This window comes from Sardina pilchardus, chromosome 15 (assembly GCF_963854185.1).
Source record: "Sardina pilchardus chromosome 15, fSarPil1.1, whole genome shotgun sequence".
Classification (NCBI taxonomy): domain Eukaryota; kingdom Metazoa; phylum Chordata; class Actinopteri; order Clupeiformes; family Clupeidae; genus Sardina; species Sardina pilchardus.
Genome location: NC_085008.1, coordinates 27,745,513 through 27,763,261, shown reverse-complemented (window position 1 = coordinate 27,763,261; position 17,749 = coordinate 27,745,513). Strand labels below are relative to the sequence as shown.

General features: G+C 45.1%; 1 protein-coding gene across 4 annotated transcripts in view; it reads left to right on the top strand.

Moving 5' to 3' along the window:
* lpp (LIM domain containing preferred translocation partner in lipoma) overlaps window positions 1-17,749 on the top strand; it is a 210,482-nt gene that overhangs the window by 10,547 nt on the left and 182,186 nt on the right. For all 4 annotated transcript variants that reach the window (XM_062555769.1, XM_062555765.1, XM_062555767.1 and 1 more), the window contains one exon: window positions 15,518-15,571. The gene's annotated coding sequence lies outside the window, so the exon portion shown is untranslated. The remainder of the gene's footprint in view (window positions 1-15,517; window positions 15,572-17,749) is intronic.

Genomic DNA, 17,749 nt, shown 5'->3' with positions numbered 1-17,749 from the left:
CTGTTTGTCGCAGCTCATTGACATCTCTTTGTATCATTTATGATCGCTAAACTTTAATTCTTTTTAATGTTGCAATATTCAACTGCGCTCGTAGTTCAGCTCTACACACGCAGTTAGCGTTGTAGAAGGGGCGGGAACGGGCGGGGATGACCGCTGTTAACGTAATGAAGTGACAGCTTAGTAAATTCCGCGCAATATAGCAAAGCACAGCGTACGCAGTCTGCGTATACAAAAACTCGCTGTTAGCGCTGTGTTAGTACATCTGGGCCTCTGACTCTTATGCTGAGTTCCATGAGTGGGGAGTTCTGGGTAAAAATAGCGTGTAGGCAAGATGCATATTGTATTTTTTAGAAAACACATCACAATTCTGTCGGTTGATTTATTCACATACATTACATCCTTAGAATCAGTTAGTAGATGGCTGCTTTGAACTAGATAACTTCCTCCTGACAAAATATTGTAGTTATTCAGGCCAGACATTTCTAATGTATTGACACTTGTAATTTCAGACTTATATTCTGTTATAAATTAATAAGAAAAGAAAGCAAGAATGAAAGATCTGAAATTCATTCTTTAATCACCCACTTATGCTTTGATCTGATGTTTAAACAGATGATGTTATTCATACCGATGATGTACTCATGTAGACCACTTCAATGTCCTCTTCAAGCTGAAGCATTGGCAAACAAGCTTTAAAAAGATGGTTTCATCCGCATGGTTATCTTCTGTGTTCGGCAAAGGCACATTCTGACAGAGGGCCAAAAAGTGGCCTTAACCGCAGGCCAACCCCCTGGTGTTTGGAAGGAGGGGTCAGTGGCAGATTAATCTGAGATCAGGCCAGGCCTGTGGGCTAATGGAACGCAGTAAGAAATGTGTTTGGGGATGTTTCTAGGCTCGTGCTGATGACAGATGTCAGTCCACAAGTCTCTGGGAGCTCTGGCATGCGTGTGTGTATGTGTGTGTGTGTGTGTGTCTGTCTGTCTGTCTGTCTGTCTGTATTTGTGACTTTGTTTGTGTCTGTCTGTCTGTCTGTCTGTCTGTCTGTCTGTCTGTCTCTCTCTCTCTCACTCTCTCTGTGTGCGTGTGTGTGTGTGTGTCTTGGTGTCTGAATGTCTGTCTGTCTGTCCGTTTCTCTCTCTCTGTCCCACTCCCATTTTTTTTTATGCTGTATCGCTGTCTCTTTGTGTGTGTGTGTGTGTTTGTGTATTTTTCTTAGTTGACGAAGGCCTAGATCATGTTCTCAGCTGTCATGGCTCATATGTGTGACAGCACTACATCTGACACTCCGCTCGTCCAGTCCGTTAAGGTCACACTAGAAAACATGAGGTTTGTGTTGGTCACCCTTTAGATGAGCTGAATGGTTAAAATAGCATTTTTAATGCATCCATTTGTTTTTTTATACTGGAGTTTTATTTATTCATTTTGGCTTGTTTTTTTTATTTTTTATTTGTTGATTGCGTTGCCAAATCCGATCATGACAAGCGCCGGATCTTTTTAGAGGAGAAAAAAAACAGGAGAGAGATTAGTCCTAAATTCAGTAATGTGTAACAGATCCCAAATCACAAGCATGTGTGTGACGGGATCACTGTAGGGGGTAGGAGAACAGTGTTTTATAGAAAGCTGAAAGCTCCTCATATATAGGGCCGAGGCTTTCCTCGCTAATGCGCTCATTACCCACTCCCCAATCCACTTCCACTGTGCACTCTTTCAGTCAGATGCTTTTGACTGTGCCTGGTTTAGTGGTGCTATGGCAGCGTTTAGCATCCATCCGTCGGCCTGTTTGGTGCTGCTACAGTACAAGAAGCCAGCACTATTTTCAGGAATATTGTTGCTGTGGATTATTAGTTGTTCCGAAAAATGCCCACTAAGACACTGGCACCGGATCGTGACCACACCACAGTGATTTCCTGCTTGCACCTAAGTGTAGGCTATCTGAGCTGTTGCTAGGATATTGAGGCAGAAGGCTCTGTGGGATTGTACAATGTTTACCCCAGTGCTAGTTCAGGTCATTATGTTCAGGGCATATGTTGCATGATTTTACCTCATGATTGCATTAACATTAATGCAGCGTCGTTGAAGGCACTATGCAAAATCCGTCAATGTATTGAGCCTATACAGGGTGTTAGACAAGCTTTCATGAAGATTTTTTTTAGTTTTACTCCCAAAAGTGCTGGAAATCCTTGCGGGACATCTAAAGAGATTCAACTTTGGTTGTTCTTCCCAACTTCCCATTCCAAGGGGCAGTGATAGAGGCACAAGGCTGGATACTGACTGGGGAGACTTGTAATAAGGCATTACAAAGACGAGAAAAATGTTCTGGAGAATTTAATTGACCCTTTTAGCTGTTATTATTGGGAGTAGAGGTCTACCATTGTGAAGTAGCTTTTTAACTTGGTAGGGGTTTGGCACTTGAGCCTAAAAGAGATAACTGCATACAGTGTAAGCAATCTAAAAGGCCAAAATAAAAATAACATGGTGTGAAGACTATGCAGGACCTAGTCATTTTGTTGTAGTGTTGATAAATTGCAAAAGCCTCATTCAGTCCCTCATGAAGGAGTTTTCCTTCAAACAGAACAGTTTTCAGAGTTGTGTAGGTGGGGTTCCAGGGGTTAAGGCTTTAGGTGCTGTGTCCACCAATCGCGTTTTTTTTAATGCTGAGAGCGTAAAAAAACTCTTTCCTCGGCGCTTCGACAAGTGTGTATTGTTGCTAAGTTACCAAAACCGGAGACGGTTTATAACGAGAAGTGACATCGACGAGCCCGATGCTGTCCTAAAAGTTGAACAGATTTCAACTTTGAGCGCTCTGAGCGCTGCGGTAAAAAACGTCAGCGCCGAGAGCTTTTTTCCGCCGAGGGCGCTCAGCGCTGTGAACGCTTGGCTACATAGACTTTATATTGAAAATGGTCGCCGTCGGCGCAAAAAACGCGATTGGTGGACACCGGGCCTTATTCTCATACAGGTTGAGAGAATTTGCCGAGGCAAGCAAAACAAGAGTTGGTGAATCCTTAACCTTGCACAAATAAGAATCACTCAAGAACCAATCAGTTCAGTGTGTGTGTGTGTGTGTGTGTGTATATTTTTATGGTTTTGCCAGTCTGGCTTGATTGTATTATACAAACAACCATAAACTTAGTTCAATTAAGAGACAAAAAATAAGTTATAAAGATAAGTTACACTGAAGCAGAAGTGAGTGCTTTTATGGGTTAATTAGTCCCAATAGGTTAAAGGGCCAAGTTTGACTAAGGTGCTGATGGAATCCAACTCCTATCGCTGTGACATGAGAGACAGGGGCACTGTTGTATCCATGCAGTGCTAGTTTTCCACAACCCCTCCCCCCCCCCCCCCCCATCACCAACGCGCGCCACAGTTGGAACGGAGGGAGTCAAACTCTCCTAGCGGAGGGACCGTAAGCTCAGTTGGCCCAGCTTGGCACTTCCTCGCCAGGCCGGTTCAGTGTTGAACGTGTTCCTGGTTCACGTGGCATGCTGTCAGGATTTATTGTCACCAAACCCGCCACCATCACCCCTCCACTCCACTCCACCCCACTGCTGCCTCCTGCACCACCCACACTCTCCTAGTTCACGATCCAGGAATGCAATTACCTACTGACCCAAATCATGTAGCTGGCAGGCGGCCGACTGCAGCGCCACCACCCCCCCCCCCCCACCACATCTCCTCCGCCTCTGCGCTGGTTGACAGGGGCACCTGGGAACACTCCCTTCTTAGTCACACCTCTGATTGGAGACGAATGGGCCTGGAGTCTGCCAAGACTTCTTCTGGTTCACACTCACAGTACATGTCTCAGTGTGAGAGAGAGATTTTTATGGTGGTGGGAAGGGAGTTTGAACGGATTCCACAAAGTAGTAATCTGATTTAGCTAAACTTGTCTTACTCCTCCTATCTCTCTCTCTCTCTCTTGCTCTCTCTGTCTCTCTCTTTCTCGCTCACTCACTCAATCATTTCTAATCTCTCTCTTCTTCTTTTCATCCTTGTCCTTCACCTTAGACACTCTCTATCAATTGGTCTGTCTATCTACCAGCCCATCCATTTTTCCCTTTTTCAGCATACACCCAAAATAGATGCAGGCTCTGCCCAAGATAGCGCCTCTGAGCTCAGATTAGGGCCGATTTAGTCGCCATTCCACTGGTGTGCTGTGCTGTGCTGTGTGCACATGGTCCACCTGAGTCATATCAGGTGCTGGAAAATTGGATTGACCAGCTCAGTCTGTATAAGCTACACTGATGCACAGCTTTGGCTTGGGAAATAGATAGAGATAGAAATACAGTAGATAGATAGATAGACAGACAGACAGATAACTTTGATGTCTTTTTACATAAGGTCATGGTTAGTCTGCATAGGGACAATTTCACAAAAACATTGACTTTGAGTCAATATTGATAAAGACAACCAGATCGTCATTGGGCTTAGGGGCGAGCATGTGCTGAATGAGGTGTGTGTGTGTCTGTGTGTGCGTGTGCGTGCGTGCGTGCGTGCGTGCGTGCGTGCGTGCGTGCGTGCGTGCGTGCGTGCGTGCATGTTTTGTGTGTGTGTGTGTGTGTGTGTGTGTGTGTTAGAAAGGGAGAGTGATAGAGAGTGAGAGGAAGGGAGGAAGAGATCCTGTCCCTGTGGGGCCTTATGAGCGCTCTAATCTCATTAGCGTGGCATCTCCTTTGGTCCACTTACACAAGTTACTGTTGCACAACACGGCCTACTGACACACGGCGTACTGACACCCTGCGTACTCTCGCCCCAACCCTGCTCTGATGCTCTCACTCAACACTGCTCTGATGCCCAACACTGCTCTGATGCTCTCGCCCATCATCAATCTGATGCCCAACACTGCTCTGATGCTCTGATGCCTAACACTGCTCTGATGCTCTCACTCAACACTGCTCTGATGCTCTCACTCAACACTGCTCTGATGCTCTCGCCCAACACTGCTCTGATGCTCTCACTCAACACTGCTCTGATGCTCTCACTCAACACTGCTCTGATGCTCTTGCCCAACATCATTCTGATGCTCTCACTCAACACTGCTCTGATGCTCTCACTCAACACTGTTCTGATGCTCTCACCCCAACACTGTTCTGATGCTCTCACTCAACACTGCTCTGATGCTCTCGCCCAGTGTTCATTCTGATGCCCAACACTATTCTGATGCTCTCACCCAACGCTGCTCTGATGCTCTCACTCAACACTGCTCTGATGCTCTCACTCAACACTGCTCTGATGCTCTCACCCAACGCTGCTCTGATGCTCTCACTCAACACTGCTCTGATGCTCTCACTCAACACTGTTCTGATGCTCTCGCCCCAACGCTGCTCTGATGCTCTCACTCAACACTGCTCTGATGCTCTCACTCAACATCATTCTGATGCCTAACACTGCTCTGATGCCCTCGCCCAGTGTTCCTGTTCTGTGTTCTGTGGGATTGGTACAGGAGTGAGTCCTGCTGTTTTATGCTGCAGTTCACAGTTCAGTTACAGTTGTGTCAGACTCCGATAGAATGCTTCCATATAATTCTGTTGTCTCTTGTAAAAGTATTGTGTGGGTCAGGAGTTCTAAAGTTTGCATAATGAATTATTGAAAATATTCACAAATAATTGGAAACGGAGAAGACTGACCTCCTCTACGCCTGGCAGGCTTTTAGGGATCAATTGAGACCTATCCCTTGTGGTGAAAATATTTTTATATATTTGTTTTTCAGAAAAGCAACAAACAAACAAACAAGCGGTGACACACACACACACACACACACACACACAAACCAGCCAGTTTTTCTTATTGCATGGATAGTTCTATGTTGCTCATTTTATTGGTTGCTTTAATTCCCCCGAATAAAAAAAGCTGCCCACCCAAAAGCTGGTTCATCTGCAAAAATGATTTGGTAAACTGCAAGATAATCTGAGGTGCTTCAGCGCTAAACGGGCTCACGTCCATCACAGTGCGCGCTGCGCGGCGGCGGCGGGCATTAAGCGCCTCATAGGCCCTGGGACGCCTGCCTGCTGGGTGACTTCTGCCCACTCGGATGGAGCGCTTGGATTTAGCCAGCCGTGCTCCTGAAATACTGTACGCATCCCTAGATCACTGAGGGGGGGGGGGCTGAGGAGGGGGGTGGGGGTGGGAGGTTTAGGGTTTTGTTGAGTGTTGTCCAGTGTTCAGAGATGCCATACATAGAAATCTCCAGCACAAGTTATGGGCTGAGCCACCCAATTTCCTGCATGGGATTATGACCTGTTGGGTTCTAATGCAAGTTATGAAAGCCGAGGGGAAAAAAAAATCAAACAAAACAAAGCAAAACAAAAAAAAAATGCAAAGGCCAAATGGTTTATGGAGTTTATCATAGGCATTAATGCAGAAAAAGATTTAAGCTTTAAAGCGAAGCCATGCTATTAAAAAGGAAGTGCGTGTGTGTGTGCGTATGTGTGTGTGTGTGTGTGTTTTGTAGAGAGGGTTTGTCGGGGTAAAAGAAGAGTAAAGCTTCTTTAGCAGCCCCACATGTGCATTTATTTGTCAATGTTTCGGCGTGTGTGTGTGCGTGCGTGTGCGCGCATGCGTGTGAGTGAGTGAGTGCGTGCGTGCGTGCGTGCGTGCGTGTTTAGAGTGCGCATTGGCCACCTTTAGCTGGACTCTTCAGAAGCTGTTTCATTAGTGACATGGCGCAGTGGGCGCCCTCTGTGACTTATCAGGTGTGGAGGTCAACGCGACACGACGCCAACACAAGTGCCCCCCCAGTGCCCCCCCCCCCCCCCCCCCCAGTGCCCGCCCCCCCAGTGCCACCGAGCGGTATTGCCAGGCCATGTCCTGCTGCTTAGTGTCCAAAAGTTTCACCTGGGAGATTAAAATCTACCAGACACCTCGCCATTCAACAACCCGACCCGGCAGATCAGAGGTCAAATATGATGCTGTCCAGCTGCACAGAATAATGCTCAATAATGCCCGCTATTTATACATTTGTATACATATATATTTATTAATTTATCTATCTGTCTATCTAGCCTGCAGGCGGTAATCTGCTAAATCCTTTGCCCTGGTCCAACTTTCATTTGTTCGGGAATCAACAAGAGTGGTGGAAAAACAAACAAACAAATAAAGACTACATCTGTCTCTTTCCACATCTGAGGGGTTATCTCTGGGTCTGACCGTTAAAGCACCAGCGCAGAGCAGCGCAGGGCAGTGCACCGCTGGCAGCGGACATCTGTCTCTGTGGCCATCAGGACCTGCGCAGGACAAATGCTTCTCATTCTGCATTCAGTGCAGTGCCATGCAATGCAATTCAATGCAGTTCAATTTAGTGGAGTTTCATTGTGATACTTATCCTAGTAAAACACGCACGCAGGCACACACACACACACACACACACACACATACACAAAAACACACACACTCTCTCTCTCTTTCACTCTCTCTCTCTTTCTCGCACACACTCACACACACACTCTCTCTCTCTCTCTCTCTCTTTCACAGACACACACCACACACACACACACACACAAAACAGCTGTGAACAGGTGGTTCAAATGTTAAATAGCGTAATTATAGTGTCAATAAATCTCTGCGCTTGCGTAGATGTAGATTAAGGTGAGGGATTAGACTCCTGTATGCTCACTCAGTGTAATTTTGTCCATTCATGCACGTTTAATCTCAACATTTCCAAGACGAGTCTTCCCCCATACAGCTGCTGAGTCAGGAATAGATCTGAACCCTAATCCAGAGCCCAGCCCACTGTAGAGTATCCGTCCCTGCCTCTGCCCTAGACCCAATGTACAACGCCCGTAGAGTCGCCGTGTGGTGCAAGGGGCAAGTTGCAAGTTTTCAATGTTGTTCATTTATTTGTTTGATCATTTGCTTGTTTGGTGATTGTCTGTCTGCAGCATCATTAGAATTCAAATTCCCTTTCGAGTGACACTGAGATGTGCTCTCTGATGCCGAAGTGTGCACTCTGCTACTGTGGCGTGTAGTGTGATGCTGAGACGTGCACACTTATACTGAAGCGTACACTCCGATGCTGAGCTGTGCACTCTTATACTGAAGCGTACACTCCGATGCTGAGCTGTGCACTCTTATACTGAAGCGTACACTCTGATGCTGAGATGTGCACTCTTATACTGAAGCGTACACTCTGATGCTGAGATGTGCACTCTTTTTTTTTTTAAGATATTTTTTTGGGCTTTTATGCCTTTAATCAGACAGGACAGTGTAGAGTGACAGGAAACGAGTGGGAGAGTGAGTAGGGTGGGATCCGGAAAGGACCACGGGGCGGGAATCGAACCCGGGTCGCCGGCGTGCGGTGCAGGTGCCCCAGCCATTCGCGCCACGACTGGGGCCAGATGTGCACTCTTATACTGAAGCGCACACTCTGATGCTGAGATGTGTGCACTCCGATGCTGAGATGTGCACTCTGATGCCGAAGTGTGCACTCTGCTACTGTGGCGTGTAGTGTGATGCTGAGACGTGCACACTTATACTGAAGCGTACACTCGGATGCTGAGATGTGCACTGTTATACTGAAGTGTACACTCTGATGCTGAGATGTGCACTCTTATACTGAAGCGTACACTCTGATGCTGAGCTGTGTACTCTTATACTGAAGTGTGCACTCTTTTTTTTTAAAGATATTTTTTGGGGCTTTTATGCCTTTAATCAGACAGGACAGTGTAGAGTGACAGGAAACGAGGGGGAGAGTGAGGAGGGTGGGATCCGGAAAGGACCACGGGGCGGGAATCGAACCCGGGTCGCCGGCGTGCGGTGCAGGTGCCCCAGCCATTCGCGCCACGACTGGGGCCAGATGTGCACTCTTATACTGAAGCGCACACTCTGATGCTGAGATGTGTGCACTCCGATGCTGAGATGTGCACTCTTATACTGAAGCGTACACTCTGATGCTGAGATGTGCACTCTTATACTGAAGCGTACACTCTGATGCTGAGATGTGCACTCTTATACTGAAGTGTGCACTCTGATGCTGAGCTGTGCACTCTTATACTGAAGCGTACACTCTGATGCTGAAGTGCACTCTGCTATCTAGATGATAGCCGAGGCTCTTCAATATATCCGGGCCAGATGTGGGTAGCCGCATGCTCAGCTGCAGCCCAGCTCACAGAGAGAGAGAGAGAGAGAGAGAGAGATTCAGCCGCTAGCTTGTCAGGTGATTTAGTTTGGGATGCATCTGCGATGGGCCGTTAAAATGGATTGTAATGACATACACTTCAGATAACCATACGCCCCTGGCAGTGCTGTAGTGGTAGAGTGAGCTGACGCTTGTTTGTTTGTTTGTTTGTTCGTTCGGTGAGTTATTTATTTATTTATTTATTTATTTATTTATTTTGGGGGGCTATTTTTTGCTAACTTGTTTGTGCGAAACAGACTGCCCTCAGGTCTGTGGAAGTCCAATTGCTGCTGTATGATTACATGGTCTGTGCTTGTGCCTATTTTAACATGGCCCAGAATCAGGCCCAGTGGTCTCTGACATGGAAGAGAATGAGCAGTCACATGGGCTCACTTTAAAGAGATGTATTAATAATAACAACAACAATAATAATATTAATTATAATGATGAAAAAATAAAAAAATAAAAATAATAAGTCATTGAAGACCCAGTGCATTTTTGTTTGCAGTAAATGCTTATGTACAGTATGGCCGTAAAGACGGTCCACCAAAGCAGACCTGTAAAGGTTGAGAACATGAAAATGAAAATGAAGTCCTCTCATCCTTCCGCCTACGAGTCTTATCTGTGTTTGTCAGGAAAGAGGGATGTGCTTCCACTGTCAGGGACAAAATGGAGAGGGGATACGTAAACAGGAAGTGGCGAGGCCCAGGGCCTGGGTCTGTGGTTTCTTCCATATACGGGATCCTGAGCAAGAAGAGCCGCCATTTCAACTCGAATTCCAGGCATAGTGGGCATTCCTACGAGCAGGGTGGAGGGGGAACTGGAGCTCGGCTCAACGTGTAATCATCCTCGGGGAAGAGTGGCTTAACAAATCAGGAGTTTGGGCATTCGCTCTGCCGCTCCGCTGTGACTGAACTTGTGCTAGTGACTCCAAATCCTATTTATGTGAAGCCACTCTGTCACGTCGATGGCAGCTTGTGATAGAACGTTTTTACCGTTCCGTGTTTTTTTTTTGTTGTTTTTTTTTTTTGTTTTGGTGAGCGAGGCGAAATGGATTTACACCATTGCCGTGTTGTTGCCTGAAAAGATTGCCGTTGATGTGTGTGATAAACGACGCAGGTTGACTGAGATCAATGGAGGAGTCTAAGGACAGCGCGGGCCCATTCTCCGAGCGAGACAGAACATAATTACCCACCAGCCCCCTCCAGCCCACACCAACCCACACACGGCAGCTCCCAAGGCTCAGTGCCGTCTACAGGCACTCCTCCGCCCAGATCTCCTCCTGGAGGGGAGTCCCCGCACACACATGAGAGGCTGATAATGGAAAGCGATGGTGGATAAATATCAACAAAATGATATTCGTAAATAACGATCACCTTGATTGATTGGTTTCGAATTCAGCTGAAATTCTTCCGTAATAGATTAGGCATTTTGACTTAGTATTGATAGCATCACCTTAATATGCTCAACATACTGAGATAGTGTTAGTTCTTAAAAAAAAAAATAAAAAAAAAAAACCCTGTACACAAAACATTCATTTTTCAATTACATATATTTATATTATATATAATAATGATAAACATACAAAATCTTACTCCTTAAGGAGCAAGTAATCAGTTTGGAACAAATATTTATTAAAGCAAATACTGTATGTGTTATTATGGTCTATTATTCAGTCTATTCAAATGAAGCACAGACGGGGCGGAGATAAGTTCCATTGATGCCCGCCTCTTGAACAATCCACTTGACCTGCCCCACTTCAGCGGTAGCTCTACAGCCCATGCGGTCGCTGACTCCGGGCCTCTTCTGGCCCTCCTCTGGCTCTCTTCTGGCCCTCTTCTGGGCTGCTTCTGGGTAGACCTGGGGCTTTATTCTCAATGAAATTGCATGCTCCTGATTGGCTGGTTACCGGTTTGGAATGAACAAACAACAACTACAAAAAAAAAAAAAAAATGTCAAAGGCGAAATGTTTGTATGAATGATTTAAGTGTGCTGGCATGAGCAGAGACAGGCCAAGTCAATGGCCCATCAATCATTCACAACAAGCAGCGCAGAGACGCCTGTCTAACCCAGTTTGGCACTCGGAAACATTCCCTGAAAACAATGAAAGCTCCACTGGGTCCGTAGAGTAAGAGAAAGAAGGAAACACGCTGCCCTTCGCTTTTTTTGCACACACTCCAGTGCTCTGTTATTCATGTGTACGCACACACAGCCACGGACACGCACGCACGCGCATACACACACACACACGCACACACACACCAGCTCTCTGTGCTTTTCGGAAGTCCTGCTTCAGTCTTTCCTGTTCAGGGTTTGCAACTTCGAGTCATCTTAGGTGTGCTGCGTTAACCAGCCCCTGCCCTCAACACAGACACACACACACACACACACACACACACACCACCTCTACTCCCATCTGTCCTTGCTAACTGGTCAGCAGGACACATCGTCATGTCAGTGGCCCTGTAAATGGTTGTGTGTTAAATGGAGCCCAGGGCTCATCCCTAGAGACCATTAAGCGCTACACACACACACACACACACACACACACACATGCCCTAACACTTCCCACCAGCTCCCCCCCCAACCACACACACACACACACACACATCACATAATACACACACACACACACACACACACACACACATCACATAATACACACACACACACACACACACACACACACACACACCACATAATACACATACTTCAGAAAGCATAACGTGTGCTTTTCATTCACCTGAAATATTCTTTGCACTTTGCTCTCAAGCTTTAAAAAAGAAAGAGAGAGAGAGAGAAAGAAAAAGAGAGAGAGAGAAAAAGAGAGACAGAAAGAGAGAGAGAGAGAGAGAGAGAGAGAGAGAGAGAGAGAGAGAGAGAGATCGTCTTTTTGGATATAAATACTCAGAAAAAGCACAGAGGTAAAAGGCGAAGGTGATTTCTGGGCCCATGCATTTTTCATTGGTTTTTGGTTCACCTTTTTCGGGTTGCCCTGAGAAAATACTCAGGCCCCATCACCCTGTCTGTGGTTAGTGCACTTAAGACACAGGTAGCGGCCACACTGTAAATGGACTCGCGCCAATCTAGGTGCCCCACAACACAGCATCTGCGTTGGGTGAAGTGGAGAGGGCAACTGCGGTGAAGTTGAACTTGAACCAGAGACGTCCGTTTTCAGCGAAGCCAAATGGTAATCAGAAGCTGCTTAATATAGCCCCTCTTTCCCGGCCTTGGCCTCTTGCCTCGTGCCACTTGAGTGTAAAGCTGAGAGGTCATGACTGTTCGCCCGGTCAGACGCGATAGAGTGGTAGATTGACCCCGGGTATCTTCCTCTCTCTCTCTCTCGAAGTTGCCTTGTCTCGGCGCGGCGCGGCAAGGCGAGGGATATCGAGCTATCGATCTCGCGGCAGTCATTTTTCATCATGAACGTCTTCATATTCTGACGAGGAGCTCGGTGGTACCAAAGTCCCTCGGACCCAGAAGCATAAAGACCTTTTCAACGGCTAAATTGCATTTCTTTGACAGATTAGGAGCCTTTGAAATTTTGTTAATGGCCCTAATGTTCTCGAATTGTCTGATCACTTAACTTTGATTAGAAACAGCCCCCAAATCGGAGCAGTAAATGGTTTAGATAATGTGAGAATTTGTCTCCCTGCCTTTTTTGTTGAAAAGGCCTGCTAGACAGAAAATGGTTTAGCCTAAATTATCTTAATGGATTTGGAATTAAAATTAAAGTGCTGTCATGTGTTCTGGAAAAAAGAAAAGCCTTCGTTTCTGGGGGCTTCTTTGACTTTTTAGGGCCCAGTGTGTTTGCATGGAGGGTGTATTACAATGTGGTTTCATATATGGTGGTTATTCAAAGTGTTAATGAATTATTTATTTATCCCATGGTTTGTGGATTGCGATGCTCATTGCAATACAATAGCCAGTCAGAGTTTCATTGTCATCATCATAATAATAATGAGTATGACGATTCCTTATGAGACTCTCGTCAAAACCACACTCAGTGGAGTGAATTCTTTCTCTGCTATAGATTTCACCCGTGCCTCTGAGCCATAAAGAATTTACTGGAGTCGTCTTAATTTATTGGCGTAGTCGTTCCATCGACTCGGAAACTTGGCTTAGGCTCTGGGCTAGGTTCATTTAAGCTGTATTTCACCGGCAGCAGAGTTAGCCACAGATCCTGAAAACCTGCTTATTTTTTCTTGTGTGCTGTTTGGAAAATAGAATTTTAAGGAATCGTGCCAAGGACTAAATCTGGGTTTATTGCACTTTTGCCGCATAATAATATATTTCTGCTTGCCAAATCAACATATTTGTTGTGGTAATTTATTGTTTCTAGCATGTCTAATTTGTTCTGATATTTCGATTTGGTAAATCTATTGACTGACTTCTGATGTTCCTGCACACTAGGGACACTGTGTGCAGTTTGGCCTTTGTTCAAACTGATTATGCAAATGCTCAAGTTATTATTTGTATGACCAGTAATGTAGCATCGCAATCAGATGTGTAGATCATTTGCCTGTCTGCTCGGAGATATCTACAGCAGCCAAGCGATCAGGGTGGCTGATATCCGATTTAGATATAGCAGGGGAACACAAAGCATTTTCAGTGCTGGAAACACAGAGCTTTGTATATTCAATGCAAACATCCAAAGCCCTCCCAAAAAAAAAAAAAAAAGTCAAAGAAGAAAGAGAGAGAGAGAGAGAGGATGAGAGAGAGGGAGTGAGAGAGAGAGAGAGATAGATAGATAGAGAGAGAGAGGGAGAGAGAGTGAGAGAGAGAGGGAGAGAAAGAGAGAGAAAGAGAGAGAGAGAGAGAGGGAGGGATAGAGAGAGAAGGATAGGAAGAGAAAGAGAGAGAGGTGGGGGGTGTGCTGGAGTCAAATGAGATGATGGCAATGGCATGTAACAGCGTTGTTCCCTCTCCGCTCCCTCTCCGCTCCCCACGGTGCACGCCACCGCCGTGGCAATGTGGGAAACTGACACTGTCAATTTATCAGAGAACAAAAGCGTTCCTCAACGGGTAAAGAACACAACGCAGGGTCCTCTGAGAGCATCCAGCCCCCCCCCCCCCCCCACACACACACACACATCATCATCTACCTGGATATCCAAACAGGAAGTGGGCTGCGCACACAAGGGTCCCGAAAATAGACTACGAGGCCTCTGAATTAGCATGTTAGAAGTGTTTGTGAGAGAGAGGGGGGGATAAAAAAAACAGCAACAACAACAAAAAACAAAAAACACATAAACACAAGAGTGAGTTCAAATGCTGCGAGAGCTCCACCAGCACATGGGATGAGGGAGAAATAAAAGTTGTTTTTTTTCACTGAGTGTAAACTTTTTTCCCCCTCTTCTCTCTCAAAAGGAAGGAAGCCATAGTTTGACTTGACTAGTTAACAGATGATTGTGCTTTCAGAATGAACATGGGGACTTACTGTAAATAACACATCATTGTTCCTTATTATGCTTATTTTGCAGAGAGAGAGAGAGAGAGAGAGAGAGAGAGAGAGAAACAGAGAGAGAGAGAGAATAGCCATCGGTAATGAGTAGAATCAGTCAGGGGATACAGAATATAAAATCAAACATGAAAAATTAAGAAAATCTGATATATTTTTAATTTCCTCCATAGGCAGACAGACCTGCTTAAGACAGTCTTTTCACAATGTACTTGTTAATTACAGTCTATAGCTTTTACCTCAGATAATCTCCACACAGAGTAATGATATGGAGAATAGTAATGCTATGAGAATTGAGTGTGTAATCTGTGAGATGTCCTCATGTACTCTTGTGTGCATACTCACCTTTCAGGACTCCACTCTCGTTAATGTGTGTGATCAGTGAGATGTGCGTGTGTGTACCCTTGTGTGGACGTGGAACGTTCTGGACTCTACTCTCTTTAACTGCATTCATTTCACTCTCCTCCTCCTCCTCCTCCTTCAGCACTCTTGTTCTTGCGGCCCTCAGAATAGGGAAGGACTGAGCAGTGCAGTCGGTCCAGATGCACTCTTAGCCAACCTCAGATACAGGCAGAAATGCCAGAGAGTCGCGCTGAAGGACTCTGGAGATGAATTGATTTTGGCACAGAGTAATTGAGTGGTCTGTTTGATCATCTCAGTGAAGTGTTGGACAGGATAAAATGTGTGTCGAGCATGACCATGGCTTTGTGATGTATGTGTGCCTGAGAAGAATGTAGAGTGTGTGTGTGTGTGTGTGTGTGTGTGTGTGTGTGTGTGTGTGTGTGTGTGTGTGTGTGTGTGTGTGTGTGTGTGTGTGTGTGTGTGTGTGTGTGTGTGTGTGTGTGTGTGTGTGTGTGTGTGTGTGTGTGTGTGTGTGTGTGTGTGTCAGACATGCTGAACAACTTGTCTCATCTCTTTTCTCTTTGTGTGCGTGTGTGTGTGTCCAGGTATCTGATCCTTTTGTGACTTGCTGCTGCCCCTGTTTCCAGAAGAATACACTGGTAAGTTACTCTCTACAGCTATCAGTGGCCATCTCCCCAACACACACACACACACACACACACACACACACACACACACACACACACAGATAGTTTCCTCTTTGTAGTCTCCTCCTTCCTCTGTTCAATACATGTGTTTTTGTTTGGTTCCCTTTTCCAAAAGGAGGCAGGGGATAGACCATAGACAGTAAAAGATATGGACAGAGTTATCACGTAAACGTCAGCAGAGACCAATGGAGCAAATTTCAACCGTTTTCCTGTTGAGCAAGTGTGCAGGCTCAGGGGACGCTCAGGGGACGCACATGTGACGTAGGCACGTGTCTGAGCGAGGTCTGACCTATAGGGACACTTTACTCAGTCTGGATGCATGCACATTACCTAACAAACGTCACTTTAGCCTTGTTTTCGGAAAAACGTTTATTACTCAGCCGATAAGACTGTTACGAGGTTATGACGGCAACCTCACAACGTTGTATTACTTTGAAAATAGAAAAGGTTCATATAAAGGCTTAAAACGCTTCAGCTGTAATGTTATTTTGACGTCAAAGGGTGTTAACGCTCAATAGGATTCAATGGAATGGCTAGCTGGAACTGGTCTCCTTTTTAACATGGCGTCCGCCGTACTGTCTATGGTCTCCGAACGTTCGCCTGCCCCCTTGGGATAGACTGGGGAGGGGGATCAGTTTGTTTTATTCCTTTATGTAACGGCCTCTGCTGTGCATTCCATATGCTTAAAGAGCCGTGGTGGATGGCTAATGTGTCAGAGCGAGGGCTATGGGGGGGCGGGGGGTCGGGATGGGTGGTGTGTGTGTGTGGGGGGGGTGTTACGTAAGCGGACCTATGTGCTCTACTGGACGGGTCATAGAAGCTATGGGCAGGGCAAAGTTTTGCAGGGGCGCCGCCAGAAATTCTGGGCCCCATGAAAGATTTCGATTTAGGGGCCCCCCCTCCCCCTCAAAAAAAAAAAAAAAAGTATAATTATTAATAAAGTAATATATATACAGAACATGTATTTGGTACCATGCTAAAGTTGGCTAAAAAGAGGAATATAAAATCATCATTTGACAATTGATCTTAATGCCTTCATTAAAAAAAGGAGTAAAAATCAATCATTAGCCTGTTTGATGCTCATTGAGCTCAATACAAATCAAACAGGCTAATAGGCCTACTGGAAAAAGCACCATGTCAATCTATTGGTGAAGGGTATGTGATGATGTGGGGCTATTTTAATTCCAAAGGCCAAGGGAACTTTATCATGGATGCATACAGTAATATCCTAGATCCATTAAATAGCTGGCCTTTAAAAATAAAAACATATAAAAAATCCTCCTGCTCCTATGGGAATTTAACATAGGGGTCACATACTTCCTTCCCCCTAGCATTTATGGAAGAACATTTATTTATTTACATTCTTCAATCACAAAGAAAATTGGTGTCCTTAGCGGTTTGATTTTTACTCATTTTTTTTATTAAGGCATTAAGATCAATTGTCAAATGATGATTTTATATTCCTCTTTTTAGGCAACTTTAGCATGGTAGCCTATCAAATACATGTTCTCCCAATTGTATATATATTATATATATAATTATTATTTTTATTAATAAAAAAAATGCACAACTGTCTGAATCACACTGAATAGACTGCTGCCTTAAAATGAAAATACCATGGTACATATTATGGAATATATCGATTTTCTTTTATGAGCAAATATTGTTAGGCCACTATGCAGTTCTTTCAAGCCAAATGTTCATGTGTTCTTGCATGCATCAATTTATATGGATTTATAACATTCTGTATGCACATTGGGGATACTTCAGAGCTCTCCAGCAAACATCATCAGGGTGTCAATCATGTATTCCAATTGTTGTCTTTATTGACTTACAGTATGTGATCAAATGTTTGCCTTGATGAGTAACTAGGCTAGTTAATTATTGTATTGTATTGCTCATCTCCTCCTTCAATTGGGACTTGGGTTGATATGAGGGCTGGGGTCCTATTCCTGAGGATGAATCTGTAGTGTGTATGTTGAGGGCACCTCATGCATTAGTTAAGAAACCAGTCCTTATAGCACCAGCAGTCGTGTAGGCTAATATTTTATCTTGCATAGCCTAGTACAATAGCCTAGTTTATTGCTCAAGTTCATCCAGTTACAGACTACTGTAAATTACACTTAGCCT